Consider the following 11,149-nt stretch of genomic DNA (forward strand, 5'->3'; position numbering starts at 1 on the left):
ATTGAAAATCACCATCTAATTCAACAACAACCTCAACAATGAAAAACATCCAAAAATTCAACAACAACAACTTCAACATTCAAAAACACCAACAAATTCAAAAACAACCTCAACAACGAATAACACCAAAAAATTCATCAACAACCTCAACATTCAAAAACACCAACAAATTCAAGAAAAACCTCAACAATGGAAAACACCAGCAAATTCATCAAAAAGCTCAAAAATGAAAATCACCAAAAAATTCATCAACAACCTGAACATTCAAAAGCACAAACAAATTCAACAACCTCAACATTGAAGAACTCCAAGAAGTACAACAACAACCTCAACAATGAAAAACATCAAAAAATTCAACAATGAAAAACATCCAAACATTCAACAACAACAACCTCAACAATGAAAAACACCAAAAAATTCAACAACAACCTCAATATTGAAAATCACCATCTAATTCAACAACAACCTCAACAATGAAAAACATCCAAAAATTCAACAACAACAACCTCAACATTCAAAAACACCAACTAATTCAAAAACAACTTCAACAATGAATAACACCAATAAATTCATCAACAACCACAACATTCAAAAAGACCAATAAATTCAACGAAAACCTCAAAAATGAAAAACATCCAAAAATTCAACAACAACCTCAACATTCAAAAACACCAACAAATTCAAAAGCAACCTCAACAATGAATAACACCAAAAAATTCATCAACAATCACAACATTCAAAAAGACCAAAAAATTCAACGAAAACCTCAAAAATGAAGAACACCAATAAATTCAACAACAACCTCTACTTTGAAAAACACCAACAAATTCAACAGCCTCAACATTGAACAAGACGAACATATTCAACAACAACCTCAAAAGTGAAAAGCAACAAAAAATTCAACAACAACCTCAGCATTCAAAAACACCAACAAATTCAACAACAACCTCAACCATGAAAAACACCAAAAAATTCAACAACAACCTCAACAATGAAACGCACCAACAAATTCAACAACAACCTCAAAATTCAAAAACTCCAACAAATTCAACAAAAACCTCAACATTGAAAAACACCAAAAAATTCAACAACAACCTCAACAATGAAAAACAACAAAAAATTCAAAAAGAACCTCAACATTCAATAACACCAAAAGATAAAAACAACAACCTCAACATTCAAAAGCACCAACAAATTCAACCAAAACCTCAACAATGAAAACACCAAAAAAATCAACAACAACCTCAACTTTGAAAAACTCCAGCAAATTCAACAACCTCATCATTGAAAAACACCAACAAATTCAACAATAACCTCAACATTGAAAACCTCCAACAAGTTCAACAACAACCTCAACAATGAAAAACACCATAAAATTCAACAACAACCTCAACATTCAAAAACACCAACAATTTCAACAACAACCACAGCAATGAAAAACATCAATAAATTCAACAACAACATCAACAATGAAAAACACCAAAAAAATTCAATAACAACCTCAACAATGAAAAACACCAAAAAAGATCAATACAAACCTCAACATTGAAAAACACCAACAAATTCAACAACCTCAACATTGAAGAACTGCAAGAAATACAACAACAACCTCAACAATGAAAAACACCAAAAAATTCAACAACAACCCCAACATTGAAAAACACCAACAAATTCAACAACAACCTCAATATTGAAAATCACCAACAAATTCAACAATGAAAAACATACAAAAATTCAACAACAACAACCTCAACAATGAAAAACACCAAAAAATTCAACAACAAACTGAACATTGAAAATCAACAACAAATTCAACAACAACCTCAACTTTGAAAAACACCAACAAATTCAAAAACCTCAACATGGAAAAACACCAACAAATTGAACCACAACCTCAACATAGAAAATCACCAAAAAATTCAACAAGAACCTCAACATTCAATAACACCAAACAATAAAAACAACAACCTCAACATTCAAAAACACCAACAAATTCAACCAAAACCTCAACAATGAAAAACACCAAAAAAATCAACATAAACCTCAACATTGAAAAATACAAAAAGATTCAAATAAAAACATTGAATACACCAAAAAATTCAACAACAATCTCAACATTGAAAATCAACAAAATATTCAACAACAACCTCAATTTTGAAAAGCACGATCCAATTCCAAAACCTCAGCATTGAAAAGCACTAAAAAATTCAACTGCCACCTCAATATTGTTAATCACCAACAAATTCAACCACAACCTCAACATTGGAAAATACCAACAAATTCATCAAAAACCTCAACAATGAAAAAACCCAACAAATTCATCTACAACCTCAACATTAAAAATCACAAACAAATTCAACAAAAACCTCAACAATGGAAAACACCAACAAATTCATCAAAAACCTCAAAAATGAAAATCACCAAAAAATTCATCATCAACCTCAACATTCAAAAACACAAACAAATTCAACAACAACCTCAAATATGAAAAACACCAAAAAATTCATCAACAACCTCAACATTCAAAAACACCAACAAATTCAACAAAAACCTCAACAATGGAAAACACCAGCAAATTCATCAATAAGCTCAAAAATGAAAAAAACCAAAAAATTCATCAACAACCTGAAAATTCAAAAGCACAAACAAATTCAACAAGCTCAACATTGAAGAACTCCAAGAAGTACAACAACAACCTCAACAATGAAAAACACCAAAAAATTCAACAATGAAAAACATCCAAACATTCAACAAACAACAACCTCAACAATGAAAAACACCAAAAAATTCAACAACAACCTCAACATTCAAAAACACAAACAAATTCAACAACAACCTCAAATATGAAAAACACCAAAAAATTCATCAACAACCTCAACATTCAAAAACACCAACAAATTCAACAAAAACCTGCAACAATGGAAAACACCAGCAAATTCATCAAAAAGCTCAAAAATGAAAAACACCAAAAAATTCAACAATGAAAAACATCCAAACATTCAACAACAACAACCTCAACAATGAAAAACACCAAAAAATTCAACAACAACCTCAACATTGAAAAACACCTACAAATTCAACAACAACCTCAATATTGAAAATCACCATCTAATTCAACAACAACCTCAACAATGAAAAACATCCAAAAATTCAACAACAACAACTTCAACATTCAAAAACACCAACAAATTCAAAAACAACCTCAACAACGAATAACACCAAAAAATTCATCAACAACCTCAACATTCAAAAACACCAACAAATTCAACAAAAACCTCAACAATGGAAAACACCAGCAAATTCATCAAAAAGCTCAAAAATGAAAATCACCAAAAAATTCATCAACAACCTGAAAATTCAAAAGCACAAACAAATTCAACAACCTCAACATTGAAGAACTCCAAGAAGTACAACAACAACCTCAACAATGAAAAACATCAAAAAATTCAACAATGAAAAACATCCAAACATTCAACAACAACAACCTCAACAATGAAAAACACCAAAAAATTCAACAACAACCTCAATATTGAAAATCACCATCTAATTCAACAACAACCTCAACAATGAAAAACATCCAAAAATTCAACAACAACAACCTCAACATTCAAAAACACCAACTAATTCAAAAACAACTTCAACAATGAATAACACCAAAAAATTCATCAACAACCACAACATTCAAAAAGACCAATAAATTCAACGAAAACCTCAATAATGAAAAACATCCAAAAATTCAACAACAACCTCAACATTCAAAAACACCAACAAATTCAAAAGCAACCTCAACAATGAATAACACCAAAAAATTCATCAACAATCACAACATTCAAAAAGACCAAAAAATTCAACGAAAACCTCAAAAATGAAGAACACCAATAAATTCAACAACAACCTCTACTTTGAAAAACACCAACAAATTCAACAGCCTCAACATTGAACAAGACGAACATATTCAACAACAACCTCAAAAGTGAAAAGCAACAAAAAATTCAACAACAACCTCAGCATTCAAAAACACCAACAAATTCAACAACAACCTCAACCATGAAAAACACCAAAAAATTCAACAACAACCTCAACAATGAAACACACCAACAAATTCAACAACAACCTCAAAATTCAAAAACTCCAACAAATTCAACAAAAACCTCAACATTGAAAAACACCAAAAAATTCAACAACAACCTCAACAATGAAAAACAACAAAAAATTCAAAAAGAACCTCAACATTCAATAACACCAAAAGATAAAAACAACAACCTCAACATTCAAAAGCACCAACAAATTCAACCAAAACCTCAACAATGAAAACACCAAAAAAATCAACAACAACCTCAACTTTGAAAAACTCCAGCAAATTCAACAACCTCATCATTGAAAAACACCAACAAATTCAACAATAACCTCAACATTGAAAACCTCCAACAAGTTCAACAACAACCTCAACAATGAAAAACACCATAAAATTCAACAACAACCTCAACATTCAAAAACACCAACAATTTCAACAACAACCACAGCAATGAAAAACATCAATAAATTCAACAACAACATCAACAATGAAAAACACCAAAAAAATTCAATAACAACCTCAACAATGAAAAACACCAAAAAAGATCAATACAAACCTCAACATTGAAAAACACCAACAAATTCAACAACCTCAACATTGAAGAACTGCAAGAAATACAACAACAACCTCAACAATGAAAAACACCAAAAAATTCAACAACAACCCCAACATTGAAAAACACCAACAAATTCAACAACAACCTCAATATTGAAAATCACCAACAAATTCAACAATGAAAAACATACAAAAATTCAACAACAACAACCTCAACAATGAAAAACACCAAAAAATTCAACAACAAACTGAACATTGAAAATCAACAACAAATTCAACAACAACCTCAACTTTGAAAAACACCAACAAATTCAAAAACCTCAACATGGAAAAACACCAACAAATTGAACCACAACCTCAACATAGAAAATCACCAAAAAATTCAACAAGAACCTCAACATTCAATAACACCAAACAATAAAAACAACAACCTCAACATTCAAAAACACCAACAAATTCAACCAAAACCTCAACAATGAAAAACACCAAAAAAATCAACATAAACCTCAACATTGAAAAATACAAAAAGATTCAAATAAAAACATTGAATACACCAAAAAATTCAACAACAATCTCAACATTGAAAATCAACAAAATATTCAACAACAACCTGAATTTTGAAAAGCACGATCCAATTCCAAAACCTCAGCATTGAAAAGCACTAAAAAATTCAACTGCCACCTCAATATTGTTAATCACCAACAAATTCAACCACAACCTCAACATTGGAAAATACCAACAAATTCAACAAAAACCTCAACAATGGAAAACACCAACAAATTGATCAAAAACCTCAAAAATGAAAATCACCAAAAAATTCATCATCAACCTCAACATTCAAAAACACAAACAAATTCAACAACAACCTCAAATATGAAAAACACCAAAAAATTCATCAACAACCTCAACATTCAAAAGCACAAACAAATTCAACAACCTCAACAATGGAAAACACCAGCAAATTCATCAATAAGCTCAAAAATGAAAAACACCAAAAAATTCATCAACAACCTGAACATTCAAAAGCACAAACAAATTCAACAACCTCAACATTGAAGAACTCCAAGAAGTACAACAACAACCTCAACAATGAAAAACACCAAAAAATTCAACAATGAAAAACATCCAAACATTCAACAACAACAACCACAACAATGAAAAACACCAAAAAAATTCAACAACAACCTCAACATTCAAAAACACAAACAAATTCAACAAAAACCTCAACAATGGAAAACACCAGCAAATTCATCAATAAGCTCAAAAATGAAAAACACCAAAAAATTCATCAACAACCTGAAAATTCAAAAGCACAAACAAATTCAACAAGCTCAACATTGAAGAACTCCAAGAAGTACAACAACAACCTCAACAATGAAAAACACCAAAAAATTCAACAATGAAAAACATCCAAACATTCAACAAACAACAACCTCAACAATGAAAAACACCAAAAAATTCAACAACAACCTCAACATTCAAAAACACAAACAAATTCAACAACAACCTCAAATATGAAAAACACCAAAAAATTCATCAACAACCTCAACATTCAAAAACACCAACAAATTCAACAAAAACTTGAACAATGGAAAACACCAGCAAATTCATCAAAAAGCTCAAAAATGAAAAACACCAAAAAATTCATCAACAACCTGAACATTCAAAAGCACAAACAAATTCAACAACCTCAACATTGAAGAACTCCAAGAAGTACAACAACAACCTCAACAATGAAAAACACCAAAAAATTCAACAATGAAAAACATCCAAACATTCAACAACAAAACCTCAACAATGAAAAACACCAAAAAATTCAACAACAACCTCAACATTGAAAAACACCTACAAATTCAACAACAACCTCAATATTGAAAATCACCATCTAATTCAACAACAACCTCAACAATGAAAAACATCCAAAAATTCAACAACAACAACTTCAACATTCAAAAACACCAACAAATTCAAAAACAACCTCAACAACGAATAACACCAAAAAATTCATCAACAACCTCAACATTCAAAAACACCAACAAATTCAACAAAAACCTCAACAATGGAAAACACCAGCAAATTCATCAAAAAGCTCAAAAATGAAAATCACCAAAAAATTCATCAACAACCTGAACATTCAAAAGCACAAACAAATTCAACATCCTCAACATTGAAGAACTCCAAGAAGTACAACAACAACCTCAACAATGAAAAACACCAAAAAATTCAACAATGAAAAACATCCAAACATTCAACAACAACAACCTCAACAATGAAAAACACCAAAAAATTCAACAACAACCTCAACATTGAAAAACACCTACAAATTCAACAACAACCTCAATATTGAAAATCACCATCTAATTCAACAACAACCTCAACAATGAAAAACATCCAAAAATTCAACAACAACAACCTCAACAGTCAAAAACACCAACAAATTCAAAAACAACCTCAACAATGAATAACACCAAAAAATTCATCAACAATCACAACATTCAAAAAGACCAAAAAATTCAACGAAAACCTCAAAAATGAAAAACACCAAAAAATTCAACAACAACCTCTACTTTGAAAAACACCAACAAATTCAACAGCCTCAACATTGAAAAAGACCAACATATTCAACAACAACCTCAAAAGTGAAAAACACCAAAAAATTCAACAACAACCTCAGCATTCAAAAACACCAACAAATTCAACAACACCCTCAAGATTCAAAAACTCCAACAAATTCAACAAAAACCTCAACAATGAAAAACACCAAAAAATTCAACAACAACCTCAACAATGAAAAACACCAACAAATTCAACAAGAACCTCAACATTAAATAACACCAAAAGATAAAAACAACAACCTCAACATTCAAAAACACCAACAAATTCAACCAAAACCTCAACAATGAAAAACACCAAAAAAATCAACAACAACCTCAACTTTGAAAAACTCCAGCAAATTCAACAACCTCAACATTGAAGAACTCCAAGAAATACAACAACAACCTCAACAATGAAAAACACCAAAAAATACAACAACAACACCAACATTGAAAAACACAAACAAATTCAACAACAACCTCAATATTCAAAATCACCAACAAATTCAACAACAACCTCAACAATGAAAAACATAAAAAAATTCAACAACTACAACCTCAACAATGAAAAACACCAAAAAATTCAACAACAACCTGAACATTGAAAATCACCAACAAATTCAACAACAACCTTATCTTTGAAAAACACCAACAAATTCAAAAACCTCAACATCGAAAAACACCAACAAATTCAACCACAACCTCAACATTGAAAATCAGCAAAAAATTCAACAAGAACCTCAACATTCAATAACAACAAACAATAAAAACAACAACCCCATTATTCAAAAACACCAACAAATTCAACCAAAACCTCAACAATGAAAAACACCAAAAAAATCAACAACAACCTCAACATTGAAAAATACAAAAAGATTCAAAGAAAAACATTGAATACACCAAAAAATTCAATAACAACCTTAACTTTGAAAAGCACGATCCAATTCCAAAACCTCAACATTGAAAAGCACCAAAAAATTCAACTACAACCTCAATATTGTTAATCACCAACAAATTCAACCACAACTTCAACATTCAAAAACATCAACAAATTCAACAATAACCTCAACATTGGAAAACATCAACAAATTCTTCAAAAACCTCAACAATGAAAAACACCAACAAATTCAACTAGAACCTCAGCATTCAAAAACACAAAAAAATTCAACAAAAACCTGCAACAATGGAAACACAAACAAATTCAACAAAAACCATAAAAATGAAAAACACCAAAAAATTCATCAACAAACTCAACATTCATAAACACAAACAAATTCAACAACAACCTCAAATATGAAAAACAGCAAAAAATTCATCAACAACCTGAACATTCAGAAGCACAAACAAATTCAATAACCTCAACAATGAAAAACACCAAAAAATTCAACAATGAAAAACATCCAAACATTCAACAACAACAACCTCAACAATGAAAAACACCAAAAAATTCAACAACAACCTCAACATTGAAAAACACCTACAAATTCAACAACAACCTCAATATTGAAAATCACCATCTAATTCAACAACAACCTCAACAATGAAAAACATCCAAAAATTCAACAACAACAACCTCAACATTCAAAAACACCAACTAATTCAAAAACAACTTCAACAATGAATAACACCAAAAAATTCATCAACAACCACAACATTCAAAAAGACCAATAAATTCAACGAAAACCTCAAAAATGAAAAACATCCAAAAATTCAACAACAACCTCAACATTCAAAAACACCAACAAATTCAAAAGCAACCTCATCAATGAATAACACCAAAAAATTCATCAACAATCACAACATTCAAAAAGACCAAAAAATTCAACGAAAACCTCAAAAATGAAGAACACCAATAAATTCAACAACAACCTCTACTTTGAAAAACACCAACAAATTAAACAGCCTCAACATTGAACAAGACGAACATATTCAACAACAACCTCAAAAGTGAAAAGCAACAAAAAATTCAACAACAACCTCAGCATTCAAAAACACCAACAAATTCAACAACAACCTCAACCATGAAAAACACCAAAAAATTCAACAACAACCTCAACAATGAAACACACCAACAAATTCAACAACAACCTCAAAATTCAAAAACTCCAACAAATTCAACAAAAACCTCAACATTGAAAAACACCAAAAAATTCAACAACAACCTCAACAATGAAAAACAACAAAAAATTCAAAAAGAACCTCAACATTCAATAACACCAAAAGATAAAAACAACAACCTCAACATTCAAAAGCACCAACAAATTCAACCAAAACCTCAACAATGAAAACACCAAAAAAATCAACAACAACCTCAACTTTGAAAAACTCCAGCAAATTCAACAACCTCATCATTGAAAAACACCAACAAATTCAACAATAACCTCAACATTGAAAACCTCCAACAAGTTCAACAACAACCTCAACAATGAAAAACACCATAAAATTCAACAACAACCTCAACATTCAAAAACACCAACAATTTCAACAACAACCACAGCAATGAAAAACATCAATAAATTCAACAACAACATCAACAATGAAAAACACCAAAAAAATTCAATAACAACCTCAACAATGAAAAACACCAAAAAAGATCAATACAAACCTCAACATTGAAAAACACCAACAAATTCAACAACCTCTACATTGAAGAACTGCAAGAAATACAACAACAACCTCAACAATGAAAAACACCAAAAAATTCAACAACAACCCCAACATTGAAAAACACCAACAAATTCAACAACAACCTCAATATTGAAAATCACCAACAAATTCAACAATGAAAAACATACAAAAATTCAACAACAACAACCTCAACAATGAAAAACACCAAAAAATTCAACAACAAACTGAACATTGAAAATCAACAACAAATTCAACAACAACCTCAACTTTGAAAAACACCAACAAATTCAAAAACCTCAACATGGAAAAACACCAACAAATTCAACCACAACCTCAACATAGAAAATCACCAAAAAATTCAACAAGAACCTCAACATTCAATAACACCAAACAATAAAAACAACAACCTCAACATTCAAAAACACCAACAAATTCAACCAAAACCTCAACAATGAAAAACACCAAAAAAATCAACATAAACCTCAACATTGAAAAATACAAAAAGATTCAAATAAAAACATTGAATACACCAAAAAATTCAACAACAATCTCAACATTGAAAATCAACAAAATATTCAATAACAACCTCAACTTTGAAAAGCACGATCCAATTCCAAAACCTCAGCATTGAAAAGCACTAAAAAATTCAACTGCCACCTCAATATTGTTAATCACCAACAAATTCAACCACAACCTCAACATTGGAAAATACCAACAAATTCATCAAAAACCTCAACAATGAAAAAACCCAACAAATTCATCTACAACCTCAACATTAAAAATCACAAACAAATTCAACAAAAACCTCAACAATGGAAAACACCAACAAATTCATCAAAAACCTCAAAAATGAAAATCACCAAAAAATTCATCATCAACCTCAACATTCAAAAACACAAACAAATTCAACAACAACCTCAAATATGAAAAACACCAAAAAATTCATCAACAACCTCAACATTCAAAAACACCAACAAATTCAACAAAAACCTCAACAATGGAAAACACCAGCAAATTCATCAAAAAGCTCAAAAATGAAAAACACCAAAAAATTCATCAACAACCTGAACATTCAAAAGCACAAACAAATTCAACAACCTCAACATTGAAGAACTCCAAGAAGTACAACAACAACCTCAACAATGAAAAACATCCAAACATTCAACAACAACAACCACAACAATGAAAAACACCAAAAAAATTCAACAACAACCTCAACATTCAAAAACACCAACAAATTCAACAAAAACCTCAACAATGGAAAACACCAGCAAATTCATCAATAAGCTCAAAAATG

The sequence above is a fragment of the Cetorhinus maximus genome, unplaced genomic scaffold (assembly GCF_964194155.1).
Source record: "Cetorhinus maximus unplaced genomic scaffold, sCetMax3.hap1.1 HAP1_SCAFFOLD_45, whole genome shotgun sequence".
In the NCBI taxonomy this organism is placed as follows: domain Eukaryota; kingdom Metazoa; phylum Chordata; class Chondrichthyes; order Lamniformes; family Cetorhinidae; genus Cetorhinus; species Cetorhinus maximus.